The sequence below is a fragment of the Hyperolius riggenbachi genome, chromosome 2 (assembly GCF_040937935.1).
Source record: "Hyperolius riggenbachi isolate aHypRig1 chromosome 2, aHypRig1.pri, whole genome shotgun sequence".
In the NCBI taxonomy this organism is placed as follows: domain Eukaryota; kingdom Metazoa; phylum Chordata; class Amphibia; order Anura; family Hyperoliidae; genus Hyperolius; species Hyperolius riggenbachi.
Window position 1 is genome coordinate 21432164 of NC_090647.1, and position 19738 is coordinate 21451901.

A 19738-nucleotide genomic window follows, 5' to 3' on the forward strand; every position below is an offset into this window, starting at 1 on the left:
TATCACCCTCTTGGCCGAGAGATTGCTAAAAGAAAAATTTGAACTTACACCGAAGGAAGCAATCCTTAGTTATACAGCTAAAAAAGAAAACCTTGGATGCTCCCTGATTAAAGAATACGGCACGATAGTTGCCAAAAGTATGATCGCTAATAACTGGAAAAATCCGTCTAGGTTAGATATAGGAGAATGGTTTGTTAGGATGGATGAACTGTGTAAGAACAAGGATCTGGGAACTACGAATAAAGTAGAAGAAACATGGAGAAGCCTTATAGCTAATCTCGGTTAGGTTTACTCGGGGAGGGACTGAGTTGAAAATTGGGAGTCGCTGGCAAGCGTTGTTGGGGCTGGAGGGGGGCGGTGATGGTCGGTATTAGAGTGTGATGATGGGCCCCTGGGAAGGAGTGGATGATGGGGTGACTGTGAGTGGTACGTTTGGGACGCCTATGTTTGTTGGATGATTCTACAGGGTACAGATACCCTTCAAAAGAGAGGATGGAGAGATGAGAGGAGTATATACAAGATGTTGACGGGGCAAATGTATAGGATTGTGATATGAGAAGGATAAATAGATAACTGTCTCAGCAACAGTCATGTAATTGTGAGGAAAAAGAGTTTAATGGTGAAGAAAGTTACAGTTATGCTTATTTAGCTCTTACCAATCTACAATGAATAAACGATGATGATCACACATCTCAGTTTAGGGGTATGGCAAGAAAAGAAATTGCTAATGCCCCATGTAACTGATTACTCATGAATTTGGGTCTGTGTGCTGAGTTAAAAAAGAAAAAAATAAAAAGAAAAAAATAAAAAAATAAATAAAACGGATGGTTGGCAACACTGACCCTCATCCTCTCCACCGTTGCTCCCCAGGACCCTCTTCTGCGTATCTGCGCTGCACAGGACAAGTGTAGGCAGCGTCTGCACAGTAGCACCACGGGGGAAAACAGCTGTGCACGTTCTACTGTTCTACTGCGCAGACGCGGGCCATAGCTGCCCCTATGCATTCTGGCCGTGCTCATATGTGGACAGAAGTTGAGGGAACATAATTAGTAAGTTCTTGTCAAATGGGTTCACAAGGTCTCAGCTCTGGATGTGAGGAGCTCCTGGATTACCCAGAGGCCTCTCTACTGAGGTAAGTCTGTATCTGTACCATTTCCTGTCAGATAGACGGGTCAAACGGATTAACTCCAACAGGTCCGATCTGATTGTATTTCTGATTGATTTTCAAATCACTTCTGTCTATACAAAATTGATCAGAAATCAGATCTGTCGGAAACAATCACTTCGCCCCGACTATCTGACGGGACATTGCATGGTGTGTAGCAGGCATTAGGGCCGTTTGCACTGTGCCAGTGTGCGTCTTGCTGTGTTACGGGGCACATCCCCATCCCTCTAGCTATGCCATGCGGTGCCAGCCACACCAATAGGGATGCAGATGCACAATGCATTTTATGCTGCATGCCGTCCGATTCTTTTACCCACATGCCAGTTGGACGTCAGCCTACTGATTTCAATAGGCTGCGTTTTGCAGTTTAAATTCGCATGCGGGGAAACGCTGCAAATCGTCCCTAGTTGAGACGAGCCTTGTTACCGGGCCCGTTTCTAGGGCCGTGCGGCCCGTGCGGGCGCCCTGGGCACCGAAGGACTGTGGGCGCAGTAACGGAGGGGGGAGCCGCAGCCGCGGGGAGGGCAGCCCGACCTCTCCCTCCCTCTCCTCTCCCGGGCGCCCTCCGTGCTCCCCCCTCCGAGTCTGAATGCACAGGAAGCGCTGTGTACAGAGCGCATTAGCGCAACTCACCTCCCTCCCTGGTTCCAATTGCCACCGGTCTCCTCTTCTGTCTTCTCCTCACAGCCGCTGATACACACTCTGCTTCCGGGTAAACAGGAAGCAGCGTGTGTATGAGCGGCTATGAAGAGAAGAGGAGACCGGCGGCGGTTGGAACCAGGGAGGGAGGTGAGTTGAGCTAATGCGCTCTGTACACAGCGCTTCCTGTGCAGTCAGACTCGGAGGGGGGAGCACGGAGGGCGCCCGGAGAGGAAGGGAGGGAGAGGTCGGGCTGCCCTCCCCGCGGCTGCGGCTCCTCCCTCCATTATGGAGGGAGCACCTACCTATCTAACCTATACTGGGGGGCACCTACCTAATCTAACCTATACTGGGGGGGGCAGCTACCTAATCTAACCTATCTATCTAACCTATACTGGGGGACACCTACCTAATCTAACCTATACTGGGGTGCACCTACCTAATCTAACCACACTGGGGGGGGGGGCACCTACCTAATCTAACCTATACTGGGGGCACCTACCTAACCTAACCTATACTGGGGGGCAGATACTTAATCTAACCTATACTGGGGGACAGCTACCTATCTAACCTATACTGGGGGGCACCTACCTAATCTAACCTATACTGGGGGGGCACCTACCTAATCTAACCACACTGGGGGGGCACCTACCTAATCTAACCTATGATGATTATGACAGAAAGCGCTGCTGTTAGGAATGAGGGAATTATATAGAGAACTAAGCTTGATAACTTTTTATTGGATAAAAATCAACTAAAATTGACAATTTCTGTCAAACATGCCTGTTAAAATGCTGATAGCAAAAGAATAATAGAGTGCTGTAACAGGTGATGGTACCCGTGTAAGCAGTATATGTACATATACTAAAACATAAAAATAGATTTTCATAAAAACATAAAGTGCACCTGGTGCTTGAACTGGGAATCCCAGAAAATGGCCTCGTTTGAGTATAGGTTCCTCTGTGGATCTGATTATAGATCAGTAGGTAACAATCTTGGGGAACCTCTGATCAATTGTAATGTGGTTTCCTCCGTAATGGGGATAATGTGCAGTCAATCCCTAGTTGGAAGGGCAAGGTGTTCCTGTAAGTAACAGCTTTAGTGCACAGACTTAAACAGGCGGAAGATGAAAACGATCTCACCCGTCTTGTACTGACATGGAGTGATGCGCAGATCTTGAATCTTCGTGGGGGCCGCTCAATCTCGCTAGCCCCGGCCGGCGGCACAGCGAGAGAGGCTAGACGGATAAGTCACGTCGGGCAAGCGTGCCCGGCTCCCCTTGGATGATGTTATTATCCGGGTAGCAGCTGTAGATGACTGGACGGACTTCCGTATACACGCTTGATGGAGGAAGCCGCGTAGCTCCCGCTCACCTAGTTCCCCTCTGGTTGTGACGTCACAAGGGCAGCCTACGCTGACGTTTCGGGAGGAACGCCCCCCTTTCTCAAAGCTTGGCTGCTGGGGGAATCTAGGGCTGGCTTTTTAAAGTCTGTGCATCACTGTCAATTTTGCTCAAACGCAAACAGTTCCAAATCTTTATTAAGTCCATGTGGAATAAGGGTATTCAGATTGAAGATCCACATTGTTTCTTTCCGGGACATTTCTAGCAAATAGTCTCCCCCTCTCCACGGTTTCTTTACTTGTTCCAATGCACAGAACTTGGTTCCCTTAAAGGAACACCGGTGTTCCATCTTATAATGTTCTGATAATGGATGTTTTTTGCAACCCTTTTTGATGTTGGTGCAGTGTTCGCTCAGTCTTTCTCTTAGGGGGCGTTTGGTCCTTCCCACGTAATGTTTTAAACATGGACATATTAGCACATAAATAACCCCCTTGGAGTCACAGTTGGTGATATCCTTAATGTTGAATGATTCTTTACTAGAGGTTGATGTAATTTCATATATTCTTTCAAGTGGGGAGTTGGATTCTCTACAGGCTCTACAAAAGCCGCATCTCTTAAAATAACCATTTTGTTTCTCTCGTGTTGTTATCTTAACAGTTGGGGCCAGTATGTTGCCCAAATTCTGAGATCTCCTGAAGATCATTTTTGGGTGTTCCGATAATATGGGCATCAATATGGGATCTTCCCTTAGTATGTTCCAGTATTTGCCAACTATACTCTGTACTTTGGACGATTGAGATGAGTATTTCATGATGAGACTCGGTTGTCGATCATCAGGGTCCTTATAGGTCCCCCTGTCGCTCCATATTGATGCCCATATTATCGGAACACCCAAAAATGATCTTCAGGAGATCTTAGAATTTGGGCAACATACTGGCCCCAACTGTTAAGATAACAACACGAGAGAAACAAAATTGTTATTTTAAGAGATGCGGCTTTTGTAGAGCCTGTAGAGAATCCAACTCCCCACTTGAAAGAATATATGAAATTACATCAACCTCTAGTAAAGAATCATTCAACATTAAGGATATCACCAACTGTGACTCCAAGGGGGTTATTTATGTGCTAATATGTCCATGTTTAAAACATTACGTGGGAAGGACCAAACGCCCCCTAAGAGAAAGACTGAGCGAACACTGCACCAACATCAAAAAGGGTTGCAAAAAACATCCATTATCAGAACATTATAAGATGGAACACGGGTGTTCCTTTAAGGGAACCAAGTTCTGTGCATTGGAACAAGTAAAGAAACCGTGGAGAGGGGGAGACTATTTGCTAGAAATGTCCCGGAAAGAAACAATGTGGATCTTCAATCTGAATACCCTTATTCCACATGGACTTAATAAAGATTTGGAACTGTTTGCGTTTGAGCAAAATTGACAGTGATGCACAGACTTTAAAAAGCCAGCCCTAGATTCCCCCAGCAGCCAAGCTTTGAGAAAGGGGGGCGTTCCTCCCGAAACGTCAGCGTAGGCTGCCCTTGTGACGTCACAACCAGAGGGGAACTAGGTGAGCGGGAGCTACGCGGCTTCCTCCATCAAGCGTGTATACGGAAGTCCGTCCAGTCATCTACAGCTGCTACCCGGATAATAACATCATCCAAGGGGAGCCGGGCACGCTTGCCCGACGTGACTTATCCGTCTAGCCTCTCTCGCTGTGCCGCCGGCCGGGGCTAGCGAGATTGAGCGGCCCCCACGAAGATTCAAGATCTGCGCATCACTCCATGTCAGCACAAGACGGGTGAGATCGTTTTCATCTTCCGCCTGTTTAAGTCTGTGCACTAAAGCTGTTACTTACAGGAACACCTTGCCCTTCCAACTAGGGATTGACTGCACATTATCCCCATTACGGAGGAAACCACATTACAATTGATCAGAGGTTCCCCAAGATTGTTACCTACTGATCTATAATCAGATCCACAGAGGAACCTATACTCAAACGAGGCCATTTTCTGGGATTCCCAGTTCAAGCACCAGGTGCACTTTATGTTTTTATGAAAATCTATTTTTATGTTTTAGTATATGTACATATACTGCTTACACGGGTACCATCACCTGTTACAGCACTCTATTATTCTTTTGCTATCAGCATTTTAACAGGCATGTTTGACAGAAATTGTCAATTTTAGTTGATTTTTATCCAATAAAAAGTTATCAAGCTTAGTTCTCTATATAATTCCCTCATTCCTAACAGCAGCGCTTTCTGTCATAATCATCATTATTGTATTCTTTGAGGTTTGGGATCCCCTGGCAGAGTCTGCAGCTACTGGTGTAGGCGCAGCGCTACCTCTTCTATTCTAATCTAACCTATACTGGGGGGGCACCTACCTAATCTAACCTATGCTTACTACAAGAAGATGCCCCCCCCCCCCCCCCGGAGCTGGCCACGCTTGGGAGGGTCGCCCGCTCCACCCAGCCTCCCCCTCCGGGGTAACACTGTGGTCCCTAGGCAGTGAGAGAGCCTGGGGCCCTGCAGCCCCCCCCCGGTTGTATGGGGGCATTGGGAAGCCTCCCCATGGCGCTCCTGGATAGTGCTATGTAGCATGAACTAATTCCCGCAGGGCAACCGCTTTGCGGTATTAGTTTTTGACCCTGCAAAGTTTGGCATGCGAAAGCAAATGCATTTTTGCATGAGCAATGCCTCATGATAAGCCAATTTAGCCAGATTTGCACAGCCAGACTTGTAAGGGTTAAAGAGAGTCTGAAGCGAGAATAGATCTCGCTTCAGACCTCATATATAGCAGGGGCACGTGTGCCCCTGCTAAAACGCCGCTATCCCGCGGCTTAACGGGGGTCCCTGTCCCCCCAAATCCCCTCCGTAATGCGGGGGAGCATTTCCGCATTGGGGCAGGGCTAACCGCCGCAGCCCTGCCCCACGCGCATCTGTCAGACGCGTATCTCCGCCTCTCCCCCGCCCCTCTCAGTCTTCCTTCACTGAGAGGGGCGGGGGAGAGGCGGCGATGCGCGTCTGATAGACGCGAATGGAGGCAGGGCTGCAGCCGTTAGCCCTGCCTCCAGGAAGAGGGGAAAAGCGACCAAGTCTGCGACCAAGGTTTGCGGGGGGTGGGTTGGGGGTGAAGGGACCCCCGTTAAGCCGCGGGATAGCGGCGTTTTAGCAGGGGCACACGTGCCCCTGCTATATATGAGAGCTGAAGCGAGATTTAGTCTCGCTTCAGTGTCTCTTTAAGCTTGGTGTTGAGCACGCATAAATAACCTATACTGGAGGGCACCTACCTAATCTAACCTATACCGGGGGCAGCTACCTAATCTAACCTATACTGGGGGGCACGTACCTAATCTAACCTGTACTGGGGGGCAGCTACCTATCTAACCTATACTGGGGGGCACCTACCTAATCTAACCTATACTGGGGGCACCTACCTAATCTAACCTATACTGGGGGGCAGCTACCTATCTAACCTATACTGGGGGGCACCTACCTAATCTAACCTATACTGGGGGGGCACCTACCTAATCTAACCACACTGGGGGGGCACCTACCTAATCTAACCTATACTGAAGGGCACCTACCTAATCTAACCTATACTGGGGGGCAGCTACCTATCTAACCTATACTGGGGGGCACCTACCTAATCTAACCTATACTAGGGGGGGCACCTACCTAATCTAACCTATACTGGGGGGGGCACCTACCTAATCTAACCACACTGGGGGGCACTTACCTAATCTAACCTATACTGGGGGGCACCTACCTAATCTAACCTATACTGGCGGGCACCTACCTAATCTAACCTATACTGGCGGGCACCTACCTAATCTAACCACACTGGGGGGCACCTACCTAATCTAACCTATACTGGGGGGCACCTACCTAATTTAACCACACTGGGGGGCACCTACCTAATCTAACCACACTGGGGGGCACCTACCTAATCTAACCTATACTGGAGGGCCCTTACCTATCTAACCTGTATTGGGGGCACCTACCTACCTAGCTTATACTGGTGGCAACTATACTGGCTACCTATATTGGAGGCACCTACCTAACTAACCTATACTGGGGGCACCTACCTATCTAACCTAGGATGGGGGCAACTATTCTGACTCCCTATATTAGAGGCACCCACCTAGCTATCCCGCGGCTTAACGGGGGTCCCTGTCCCCCCAAATCACCTCCGTAATGCGGGGGAGCATTTCCGCATTGGGGCAGGGCTAACCGCCGCAGCCCTGCCCCACGCGCGTCTGTCAGACGCGTATCTCCGCCTCTCCCCCGCCCTCTCAGTCTTCCTTCACTGAGAGGGGCGGGGGAGAGGCGGCGATGCGCGTCTGATAGACGCAAATGGAGGCAGGGCTGCAGCCGTTAGCCCTGCCTCCAGGAAGAGGGGAAAAGCGACCAAGTCTGCGACCAAGGTTTGCGGGGGGTGGGTTGGGGGTGAAGGGACCCCCGTTAAGCCGCGGGATAGTGGCGTTTTAGCAGGGGCACACGTGCCCCTGCTATATATGAGAGCTGAAGCGAGATTTAGTCTCGCTTCAGTGTCTCTTTAAGCTTGGTGTTGAGCACGCATAAATAACCTATACTGGAGGGCACCTACCTAATCTAACCTATACTGGGGGCAGCTACCTAATCTAACCTATACTGGGGGGCACGTACCTAATCTAACCTATACTGGGGGGCAGCTACCTATCTAACCTATACTGGGGGGCACCTACCTAATCTAACCTATACTGGGGGCACCTACCTAATCTAACCTATACTGGGGGGCAGCTACCTATCTAACCTATACTGGGGGGCACCTACCTAATCTAACCTATACTGGGGGGGCACCTACCTAATCTAACCACACTGGGGGGGCACCTACCTAATCTAACCTATACTGAAGGGCACCTACCTAATCTAACCTATACTGGGGGGGCAGCTACCTATCTAACCTATACTGGGGGGCACCTACCTAATCTAACCTATACTAGGGGGGGCACCTACCTAATCTAACCTATACTGGGGGGGGGGCACCTACCTAATCTAACCACACTGGGGGGCACCTACCTAATCTAACCTATACTGGGGGGCACCTACCTAATCTAACCTATACTGGCGGGCACCTACCTAATCTAACCTATACTGGCGGGCACCTACCTAATCTAACCACACTGGGGGGCACCTACCTAATCTAACCTATACTGGGGGGCACCTACCTAATTTAACCACACTGGGGGGCACCTACCTAATCTAACCACACTGGGGGGCACCTACCTAATCTAACCTATACTGGAGGGCCCTTACCTATCTAACCTGTATTGGGGGCACCTACCTACCTAGCTTATACTGGTGGCAACTATTCTGACTCCCTATATTAGAGGCACCCACCTAGCTAACCTGTACTAGGGGCACCTACCTATCTAACCTATACCGGGGGCACCTGCCTATCTAACCTATACTGGGGGCAACTATACCGGCTACCTATACTGGAGGCACCTACATGGCTAACCTATACTGGGGCACCTATGCCTGGCTACCTATACTATGCCTAGCTACCTATACTGGGGGGACCTTAAGCTGGCTACCTATACTGAGTGCAACTAGACCTGGCTAACCTACACTGCGGACATGTATACCTGGCTTCGCAGGGGGGGTGCAATTTTAACCCTCGCCCTGGGTGCATTTTAGTCTAGAAACTGCCCTGCTTGTTACTGTCAATACTGATCGGAGGAGGTACTCGGAGGTCCACCTACTTCCTCAGGTGGTCTCATGTCTGTAAACATTCTATTGTATTCTCTGTCATCACTTTTATGGTAAAACTCTCACTTCTCAATAAACCTGCTAAAATTTGTCTGATTGTTTGTTTTTTTACTATGATAAAAGGTGTTATTTTATGTTTATCAGTGGATAGGAGATGTCAGGATTGTTCAGGCACTCAGTTGTCTCCCTGGACCAGGAAGCTTCGGACAGACAAGGCGGCTGCAAGATAAGATTTTGTCCGACATTGTTAACTGAAAGTGAATCTGATGGGAAGTTGGTGCTCCTGGGGGTACTTATTTTGGGAGGAGGAAATCTCTGCACCCTCCAGCTGATTCCCTGTCCTCTTCAGCAGAGGGGATCCAGCTGTGGGCCCCCCGAAAGTCCGCTTGTCAGCACCATGAGCAGAAGCACTCGGGCTGCAGTGGAAATACCCGAGCCTGATCGAGTTCGCTCTACTGCACAGGTTGCGAGCCGTCTGCCTCTGTGTAGTAGACTGGACCCGATTGGAGCCCGAATGGAAAGCTGCTAGTGCACCTGCGCAGGCAGTCCAACGTTATCGTTATTGTTTTTCTTTTTCTAGGGGTGCCAGCGCTGGATCGGACTGGTTGAGGAGGACGGGAAAGCCTAGTTTTTTAAATGATGTCATTTTTTTTTTACAAGTGTTTTATTTTGGCAACTATGGGGTAGGGATGAAAGGGTTAAGAACTAATAATTTTTTATTTTTTTTTTAAATATAGTAGTGTAATTAGGTGTATTTTTACTTTTTGGCCACAAGATGTCTTAATTCCTGTGTGCTGTGAATAGTGCACAGGAAGTGTTTTGTGTTGTGTATCTGTTTTATATTCAGTTTGTGAATGAATACGGGCGTCTCACTGCTGCCAGCTTTCATTTATCACAGCCACTGTGATCAGCTTTGGGAACAGCTGTTCCCATTTACCAATCACAGAACTGCGGGATTTTGGCAGACACGAAACAGGAGCAGCGCAGCGATTGTGAGTGACGAGGTAAATAAATAAGTACACTTATCTACACCCCTGGTGTGCAAGTGAAGTTTTAAAGGGCATAGTCATAGGTATGCGATTGCGTACCAGTGGTGGGGAAGGGGTTAAGTGATCTCTGCTGTGCCCATATAATTGCTAATTTGTTTTTTGGGTACATTAAAGTTTTGGCCTGATAATACACACACAAAACTGACACACACAGATTAAATGTTTATTAAGGGTAATTGTCCCCTCCCGTGACATGTTTGCTTGTAAGGGATGGTTAATGAGATGCAATAATTTTGAGTTGATGCAGGGTTATGCAAATGTTGAATGTAAATATTTGTGGCTTGAAAAAACAGACCAATTGAATGTTACCATAATTAATCCATTTTATAAGCTGCATGCATTTGCGTATATAATTTGCATGATTCTGCATCAACTCAACAATTATTTGCATCTCGTTAAACCTCCCTAATAACCACCGTAATCTGTGCATTAAAAGTCAGTGTGATTCTGGGCTGTTTACATTGACCTGCACATTTCTGCCACGGGTAAAGCAAAAGAACTGTCAAAGGACCTGAGAGAGAAGGTTGTTCTTTTCAACTTCATAAAACAGGAAAAGGAAATACAAATATATCCAAAAAGTGGTGAATGCCAGTCAGTAGAGGTGGAACGAACAGTTTGCCTGTCCCTGTGACAAACTGTTCATTGTCTGCGGCTACTTCTGGGTTGGCGAGGTTTTGAGTATTAGTATGACGTTGTCTACTTGTAACGATTGGTGTCAGCAAGGACAGATTTTCTGATTATTGGTGATCTGCAGTCTCACCAACAATACAGATGCTATACCTGATTATGTGGTGATCTGCAGAATCACCAATAATGCGAGTATAGCAAGACACAGGACAACCAGGTGTAAGATAAGTGTTTGGTGCAACAGTAAATATAGATAGAGATACCCGCTTTCCCAGAGGAGCAGGTAGAGGTAGAGGGAGGTATCTCTATAGAACACTGGAATCAGTACTCCAGCAGGCTGGAGACGCAGATGAAGTAGTGATCGGTTCACCGATCGGTTCACCCGAGGAGCGGGTGATGCACAGTAAGACAGAAGGTACTTATCACCCGAGGAGCTGGTGATTCAGACTGTACTGTAGCTATCAACCTGAGGAGCAGGTGACTAAGACTGTACTGCAGCTATCTACCTGAGGAGCAGGTGATTAAGACTGTACTGCAGCTATCAACCTGAGGAGCAGGTGATTAATGCTGTACTGCAGCTATCAACCTGAGGAGCAGGTGATTACTATACTGAGAATCCCTCACCAGAACTAAGCTCACTGGTGAGGGCAGGAGAGTCAGACAAGCAGATTCGGCAACACACGGACAGATATGGTACAAAGACAGAAGACTGAATCAGAGTAAGGTTCAAGCTGAGTCGGCAACAAGATTAGATAGGCATAGGCACAGAATCAGTAGGCAGAAGAGTAGTAGAGGCTAGCAGAGTGTCATAACAAATAATACAATTCAATTAGTACTTTAAGCTATCAACAGAATCTGACTAAGTGTGGATCCCCAGCTCCTGCTGGTTCTAGCACACTTTGGGATCTGACTAAGGTCTGAGTGCTAACACGTAGCATTTGCAACAGCAAACGAAGAGCAACTGACAGGCAGGTCCTATATATACTGAGAGTGCCCCACAGCACCGTCCCAGTCACTCAGCCAATCCGGAGCACTGCTGGAGTCAGCTGAACGGCTGATCAGCTGACTCCCCTTCTACTCGCATAAAGGTCCTGACGCCTGGTGCGCGCACGCGTAGCCCTCAGTCTATGTGCAACTGAGGGACCAGGCAAAACTCCAACATGTAACTGCGTGGCGGAGGCCGCCGGCTGAGACGTGGAGATAGCCGCCCTGCCGCTTACCGCCGGGGCGGCATCTCCGCTATCTATTACACTACTTATGGCAACATCGTGCACATGGTACTCCTGGCCATGGGCACACAATCAAGGATGTGCACCACCGGCCAGCACCTGCACATTGCTTAAAGACCTTGTCGACCCGGCAGTAGCTTTAGGCAACGAATAGTTCATCACAGGGACAGGCGCACTGTTCGATCCATCTCTACCAGGCAGTCAGCAGTGTTAAAACGCTCCTGAAGAAATGGAAATTGAGGGGTTTGGTGGACACCAAGCTACTGTCATGCAGACCAACAAATATTTCAGCCAAAACTGCATGGAAAATTGCTGAGTATACAAAGAAAATGCCGCAAATAACTTCAGCTGACATCCAGAATTCGCTATAGAAAAGTAGTGTGGATGTTTCAAGGTGCACAATAAGGAGGCACTTGAAGAGAAATGGGCTGCATGGTTAAGCTGCCAGAGGAAAAAAAGCATTACTGCACCAATGTCGTAAAATAGTCCACCTGAAAACAAAATGCAAAACGGCACCAAGACAAGCATCAAAACTTCTGGAACAAAGTCATTTGAAGTGATGAGACCAACTTTATAGTCACAACAGTAAATGTTTGGAGAGTCAGCAAGACTTATCCTATGATGAAAAATAAACTTTCCCTACTGTGAAGCATGGAAGTGGATGTTTTGGTGATGTGTGAGCTACAGTGGCACAGAGGATTTGGCCAGAGCTGATGGCAAGATGAATGCAGCATGTTATAAGGGAATACTGGAATACAATTTTCACGCAGCAGCCCAGAAGCTGTGCATGTCAGCCACTTAGATTTTCCAACATGACAATGATCCCAAACATTAGGACAAATCCCCCATCATTGGCTACAGCACAAAAAAGTGAAGGTTCTGGAGTGGCTATCTCAGTCTCCTGCAGGGGCGTAACTAGAAATCACTGGGCTTCCCTGTAAAACTTTGGGTGGGCCCCCTCCTCGCTTTCTGCACAGGTAAACTGAGAACCAATGTCATTCAATTGCCTAGTGCACACTGTAATGTGTTTTCCCCGTGCAGCTTCAGGCTGGGTGCGCACATAACATAACATGAAAAGCTGCGTTTTATGTCATGTTTTATGTTAATATTGTGTGCGTTTTTGCTGCATTTTTGGTGCGTCTGCGCTAGCGGTTATTTACCGCAGATGCATTTTTAAGCGTTTTGCGTGTGTTTTAATGCGTTTGTGGTTCGCATATAAAAAACGCATATGCGTTTTGTATGCGTTTTTGTTTTGCATTTTGTGCAAATCACTAGGAAGAAAACAGGGAGCAGAAATACATCACATTTTTTTTTTATGCAAAAACACATAGAAAGCGCATGAAAAACGCATACCATTGCATTTCCATTGACTTTTATCATGTGCGCTTTTCATGCGTCTTTGAAGATTATGCAACAAAACCAGCGTTTTTAAAAACGCATGTATCAAAAAAGCAGAGGCAAAAATGCAGCGTTTTCCGCAAAGGTAGCGTTACTGCTACGTGTGCACCCAGCCAAAGACAGACAGCAGTGAATGACCCTTATCAAGCCATTAAGCAGCACCATTCCCCCCCAATGAACATGATAAGGATAAAGAGTCAATCTTCTAGGCACTCACCACAGATTGAAAGTGAACCTGTTATGATCATGTCTGCAGCGTTTACTGCTGGCTGCAGTGGTATTGTAACCCAAGCAGTTCTGATGTCATTACATGCATTTTCTTGCATAGTTTGGTTTGCACTTAAACTAGTTGCTGATTCCATCTGCAGTCGCTCTGAAGTTAATGACAGTTTAATATGCTTTTGTGTACACAAACATTGTCTGCTGCAATGGAGGGGCAATCCCTTTCCTGCAGGCTGCATATCATTGTCTGCCTTTTCCTGCTGTCAGCCTGTGATTAATTACCATTCACTTGTGTGGGAATCTGCAGGTCTGCTCCCATCGGATGACCTCAGTATAAAGAACTGCTTCCTGCAATGCTTGATGGGCTACCATAGTCTCAGATTCAGTCTGTTACTCTGCCCGTGCCCCACCTCGTTCCTAGTCCGTGTGGACTGCGCTGACTCCTGCGAAGGGGTCAGCGAGTCCTCCTAGTTCTGCTCTTGTTTCTAGAAGTTGTTACTTTGCTTGTCTTGTGTCATATATTGGTTCATCGCCAATATATACGCATACTTGCACGTTTATTATTTTCCTTGTATTCGTGTTACGTTGATACATCAGTGTCGCTGATATATACGTACACGAACTGTTTATATCCTGTGTTCCGTTAGTCAGCGTTCCAGCACGCTGAGCTAGTTATCCTGTTCCTGGTCCTGTTTGTGGATTGCGTTCATCTCTGCGAAGAGATAGCGAATCCTTCTGAGTCCTGTTCCCTGTATTACTCCAGTCTTAGTCAGAGTTCCTGCTTATGTCATATATCGGTTCATTGCCGATATATACATATGTTAGTCAGACGTTACAAATAGTTTCATTGATAGCTGTAATTGTAATACGCTAGGAAATCATACTTATTGTATATTTATCTGTGTTACGTTCATCTATCTTGATCCTGCTATTTCCTGACTATCCTGTCCTGTCTTTGTGAGGCACGCCATTGCTGCAAACGCATTGGCTACCTCATTCCAGTCTGTTTTATTGTGGACGCTTGCTGTCACTAAGTAGTGGCTAGTTAAGCAAGCGTTCATTCTGTCTACCTGTCCTGATCTCCTCAGTCCTGATTATGCGCTCAGCGCTACTTTGCGCTGAGACGTTATTACGAAAGTGTTGTTTGTGGCTGTTTGGATCTGCACCGGCTCTGTGCACCACAATCTCCTATTGGAGTCAGTCCTCTCCTCCACTAAACTGGGGATATCCTGATTCCTTGTGCTGGTGTGTGTACCTCCTTCACGTCAGCTTATGTGTTGCATGCTGACTGTGGAGATTACACCTCCAAGCTTAACATTATGGTAGCCCCATTACCAATCCCTATTGTGAGGGGAATTTCCAGAAATTATGACACTGTTTGTCAGGGGTCCTGCTCCTTTAAAAAATTTGAAAAGCTTGGTCCTGAAGTTACAGACAAATTTATATCAGAATTGGTTAAAGTTCTGGCCAATCCCGACTTTCAGGCTTCTGCAATTTCTACCTGGTCTGATTGGATCGTTTGTGCTCTTTTTAAGGGCAAACTTTTTGATTGGGCAATCGATGTCTTAGATCACACTCAGTTTAGACAAAGTCCTTTGCAATTTATAGCTTTTGTAATTCACAATTGGTTGCGCATAGATCCATTGCCTTTTCCTCTTAATGAACTCCTGGCAGCAGGCCAATTAGCTGCTCCTTCAATTGCTTGCAAGAATAAGCAGCAAGCAGAAAGTGTTACTGATAATTTTCCTGCAGCTTTGAATAAATCACCAAAAACAGCAAGGTCAAAGGCAAAACGCAAACGTTCTAAGAAACGTGTCCAATCTGCAGAATCGTTATCTTTAGCGACTGCGCATCAGACCTGCAATAAGATTCTGCCATTAACAGATAATGAAATGCAATTGTCTTTCAGGGGAGTTAAATGGACTTATGAAACTACTAATGAACTTTCATCACTGGCTAGGGAAAATAAAGATTTTTGTTTAAAAGAATTATCTGAGTATGATTATGAGGATATATTACAGAGTATTGAACAAATCAATCTATTCGTGCAGCAAGAAAAATTTGCATACACTACAGTCCAACACTTGCTACAGGTATTGGAGATCCTTAGGAATAAGAAATCTGCCAATCGCCTGCTAAATAATCCAATGTATGTTTCTGCCAAAACCACATTTGCAAACTGTGATCTGCCTGTTAAGTATGCTTGGAATCCTCCATTTGAGAAAGGAGAGATGGAAGCTCTGGTCAATGAATGGAAGAATGATTCAAGTTCATTTTGTCAATTTTACAGTGCAAAAAGTGAATTAGTATTGAATGCATGCATTAAGTCTGCCTATAACCTAATAAAAACTGGTGTGTGTGGGTATGACCTTGTGGCTCCATTGATCGATGTGTGGGAAATGATTTTGGACGATTTTTATGCGATTCAATCAGTTGATACCAGGGAAGGCACACTGTCAATTGGAGACTGTTCCACTTCTCCAGTTACTGAGTCCCTGCCATGTCTTGTGAATGTTCCCGTAACTCCACCCTGTACCATGGATAACTCAGTGTTACTTCCCAGTAAAACAGAAGCCACTGATACTTTCTTAACTTTGCCCTGCACACATTTCTCAGCAGAGAATCCAGAGGTCCTGCTGACTTCTGAGTCCAGCCTAGCCAGTACTCATGAGTCTTTGTTCAGTGAAACAGACACCAGAAAAATCTTGCCTGTCTCTGCAAACACTTCTGCAGAAATTACCTGTGTTAATAAAGTTCAACTCCTGTCTGATCCAGCAGATGTCAATAGATGCACTACATCAGTTTCCGAGTCCCAGCAATCCTGTCCAGAAACCTCAGAACCCCAGCATCTGAATTTTCTAATTTCACAATTGAATGGTGATTTAGATGCGCAAACATTGTGTTTTGATCTTCCTGTTTCTACACCTCACTCTAGCTTCGTGAATAACTCAGAGCGTCTGCTATGTGAATCCGAAATCGCAGAATTATTACCGTGTTCAGAAAATGTCCCAGTAAATTTGCCCTGTACCATGAATTGTGCAGTAGATCTCTCCAATGAAACTCAGGTCACAGAATCATTATGCTGTCCAGCAGGTGCTTCCATGGTTTTGCCCTGCAATATGGACTGTTCAGTGATCCTGTCCAGTGAAGCTGTGGTCGCAGAGTCTTATGCTTCACCCAGTACTTTGGATACTTCAAACCCTCTAGCAGAGGAGTCTGAGGCACTGCTTACCTCAGTTGGTGTTGCAGTAATATTCACTTGTCTAGCAGCTGTTTTGGAATTACAGTCTGCTCTAATAAAACTTGATGAATTTCTGCCCAGCGAAGCAGAAGCCATTGAAATATTGTCCTTGTCAGCAAGTGTGTTAGATACCTTGCCCTGTACACAGTCTGATTTAACCAATGTTGTTGAGTCCCTCTCCAGTGTTGTAACAGCCGAGGAACTCCATCCCTGTCCTCTGAATGTTTCAAAAGTCTTGCCCTGTAACATGGATAATTCTGACTCGCTGGAAAAAATAATAGAAATCTCAGAATTTCAGTCCGGGTTAATGAGTGTTTCTGAATCCCAGCCCTGTATCCTGGAAAATTCTGGTTCTCTGGCTGGTGTGGCAGAAGTTCCAGAGTCCCCTTTCTGTCCAGTGAGTTACTCAGTTTTGCCTAGTTCAGTGGGGATTGCTGCACTACTGACTTGTTTTGCAGCCCTTCATGAGCTCCAATCCAGTGTATTTGATGAGTCTCTGTCTAGTCCAGAAGAAGTTATGGGAACCCTGTCTAGTTCGGTGCATACATCAGAAGATTTGTCCTGTCTTGTAAATGCCCCTGAACATGATTTGTTAATAACCTTGCTGGAATCAGAGACATCTAAGTCTGATCCTGCATTTTTTAGTGAGAATCCAGTAACTGTGAAGTCTAGTCATGATGATTTTTTTTTGCCCAGTCCTGGTTTGGGTCCTACCTTGACTGACTTTGAGGTTCGCAGTTCCTTGACATGCCCAGAGGTCTCTCTTGTGCCGGTGTGCCCAGATGTGCTTCGTATGCCAGAGTGCCCAAGTGTGTCTGTGTTGGCGTGCTCACACGCTTCCCTAGTGGAGACATGTTCTGATGTTGCCGGTTGGCCTGCATGCCCGGAGATGGTTCTGGTCCCTAAAAGCCCTGATCTTGATGTTTGTCCTTGTGACCCTGACTCTAGAGTTGCCCTGGGTTCCATGGGGGTTCTTGATAGTTCTCCATATGAGCCTAAGGGGCGTTCTGACCTGTGGGGATCTCTTTGGAGCTTCCAAGTGTTCTGGGAGATCTCTGAGGAAACTTGTCCTGGTACCTTGGACTGGTTCAACGGTGGGTTTTGTGTTGGTAGGGACAGTTCCGGTGGGCATTGCAAAGGCTTTGGCGTTTTTGGACAGTCCCCGGAAGGCGGTGGGTATCGCTCAGAGAGTTTCTGGGGGCTTTTTTCTGGAAGTCGTGGTTCTGATGGGTATCACACTGAGGCTTGTAGTGCTGACGGGCATGGTTCTGTAGGTTCTGGTTCTGATGGGTCCAGTCTTGTGGGGACTGATTCTGGAATTTGGTCTTGCCGGGCTGTCCCGGTCATCATGAATTATCAGTCAGATTGTTTTGTTGGGAATTTCAGTTTTGAAAAGCGTCTGGTATCCGCTTTTAAGGGGGGGGGGGGGGTAATGTTATGATCATGTCTGCAGCGTTTACTGCTGGCTGCAGTGGTATTGTAACCCAAGCAGTTCTGATGTCATTACATGCATTTTCTTGCATAGTTTGGTTTGCACTTAAACTAGTTGCTGATTCCATCTGCAGTCGCTCTGAAGTTAATGACAGTTTAATATGCTTTTGTGTACACAAACATTGTCTGCTGCAATGGAGGGGCAATCCCTTTCCTGCAGGCTGCATATCATTGTCTACCTTTTCCTGCTGTCAGCCTGTGATTAATTACCATTCACTTGTGTGGGAATCTGCAGGTCTGCTCCCATTGGATGACCTCAGTATAAAGAACTGCTTCCTGCAATGCTTGATGGGCTACCATAGTCTCAGATTCAGTCTGTTACTCTGCCCGTGCCCCACCTCGTTCCTAGTCCGTGTGGACTGCGCTGACTCCTGCGAAGGGGTCAGCGAGTCCTCCTAGTTCTGCTCTTGTTTCTAGAAGTTGTTACTTTGCTTGTCTTGTGTCATATATTGGTTCATCGCCAATATATACGCATACTTGCACGTTTATTATTTTCCTTGTATTCGTGTTACGTTGATACATCAGTGTCGCTGATATATACGTACACGAACTGTTTATATCCTGTGTTCCGTTAGTCAGCGTTCCAGCACGCTGAGCTAGTTATCCTGTTCCTGGTCCTGTTTGTGGATTGCGTTCATCTCTGCGAAGAGATAGCGAATCCTTCTGAGTCCTGTTCCCTGTATTACTCCAGTCTTAGTCAGAGTTCCTGCTTATGTCATATATCGGTTCATTGCCGATATATACATATGTTAGTCAGACGTTACAAATAGTTTCATTGATAGCTGTAATTGTAATACGCTAGGAAATCATACTTATTGTATATTTATCTGTGTTACGTTCATCTATCTTGATCCTGCTATTTCCTGACTATCCTGTCCTGTCTTTGTGAGGCACGCCATTGCTGCAAACGCATTGGCTACCTCATTCCAGTCTGTTTTATTGTGGACGCTTGCTGTCACTAAGTAGTGGCTAGTTAAGCAAGCGTTCATTCTGTCTACCTGTCCTGATCTCCTCAGTCCTGGTTATGCGCTCAGCGCTACTTTGCGCTGAGACGTTATTACGAAAGTGTTGTTTGTGGCTGTTTGGATCTGCACCGGCTCTGTGCACCACAATCTCCTATTAGAGTCAGTCCTCTCCTCCACTAAACTGGGGATATCCTGATTCCTTGTGCTGGTGTGTGTACCTCCTTCACGTCAGCTTATGTGTTGCATGCTGACTGTGGAGATTACACCTCCAAGCTTAACAGAACCCCGTTAGCTGAACAAACTTTTCCTTTCCAGGCCAAGCCGCACTGATCTGTTGCTCCAGCCCGATTCCTTGATGGCCAACTTGAACCACGGCTGCTGGAACTCAAGGTTACCTGGCAGGTAATGCAGCTGCGTTGTATACCAGTGTGAGGTTGCATTACCTGATGGCAATGCACAAAGTATAGGGATGAACATTGAGGCACCCCTGGGAGGTGCTCGAAGTGCACCAAAGTGCCGCGCCACCAGTGGCGTAGCTAAGGAGCTGTGGGCCCCGGTGCAAGTTTTACAATGGGGCCCCTCAAGCACTCTATACTTGACAATTGATACGGCG

General features: G+C 46.8%; 1 pseudogene; it reads left to right on the forward strand.

The window, feature by feature from the left end:
* Positions 1 to 19738, forward strand: part of LOC137544654 (uncharacterized) — a 79209-nt pseudogene that overhangs the window by 34409 nt on the left and 25062 nt on the right.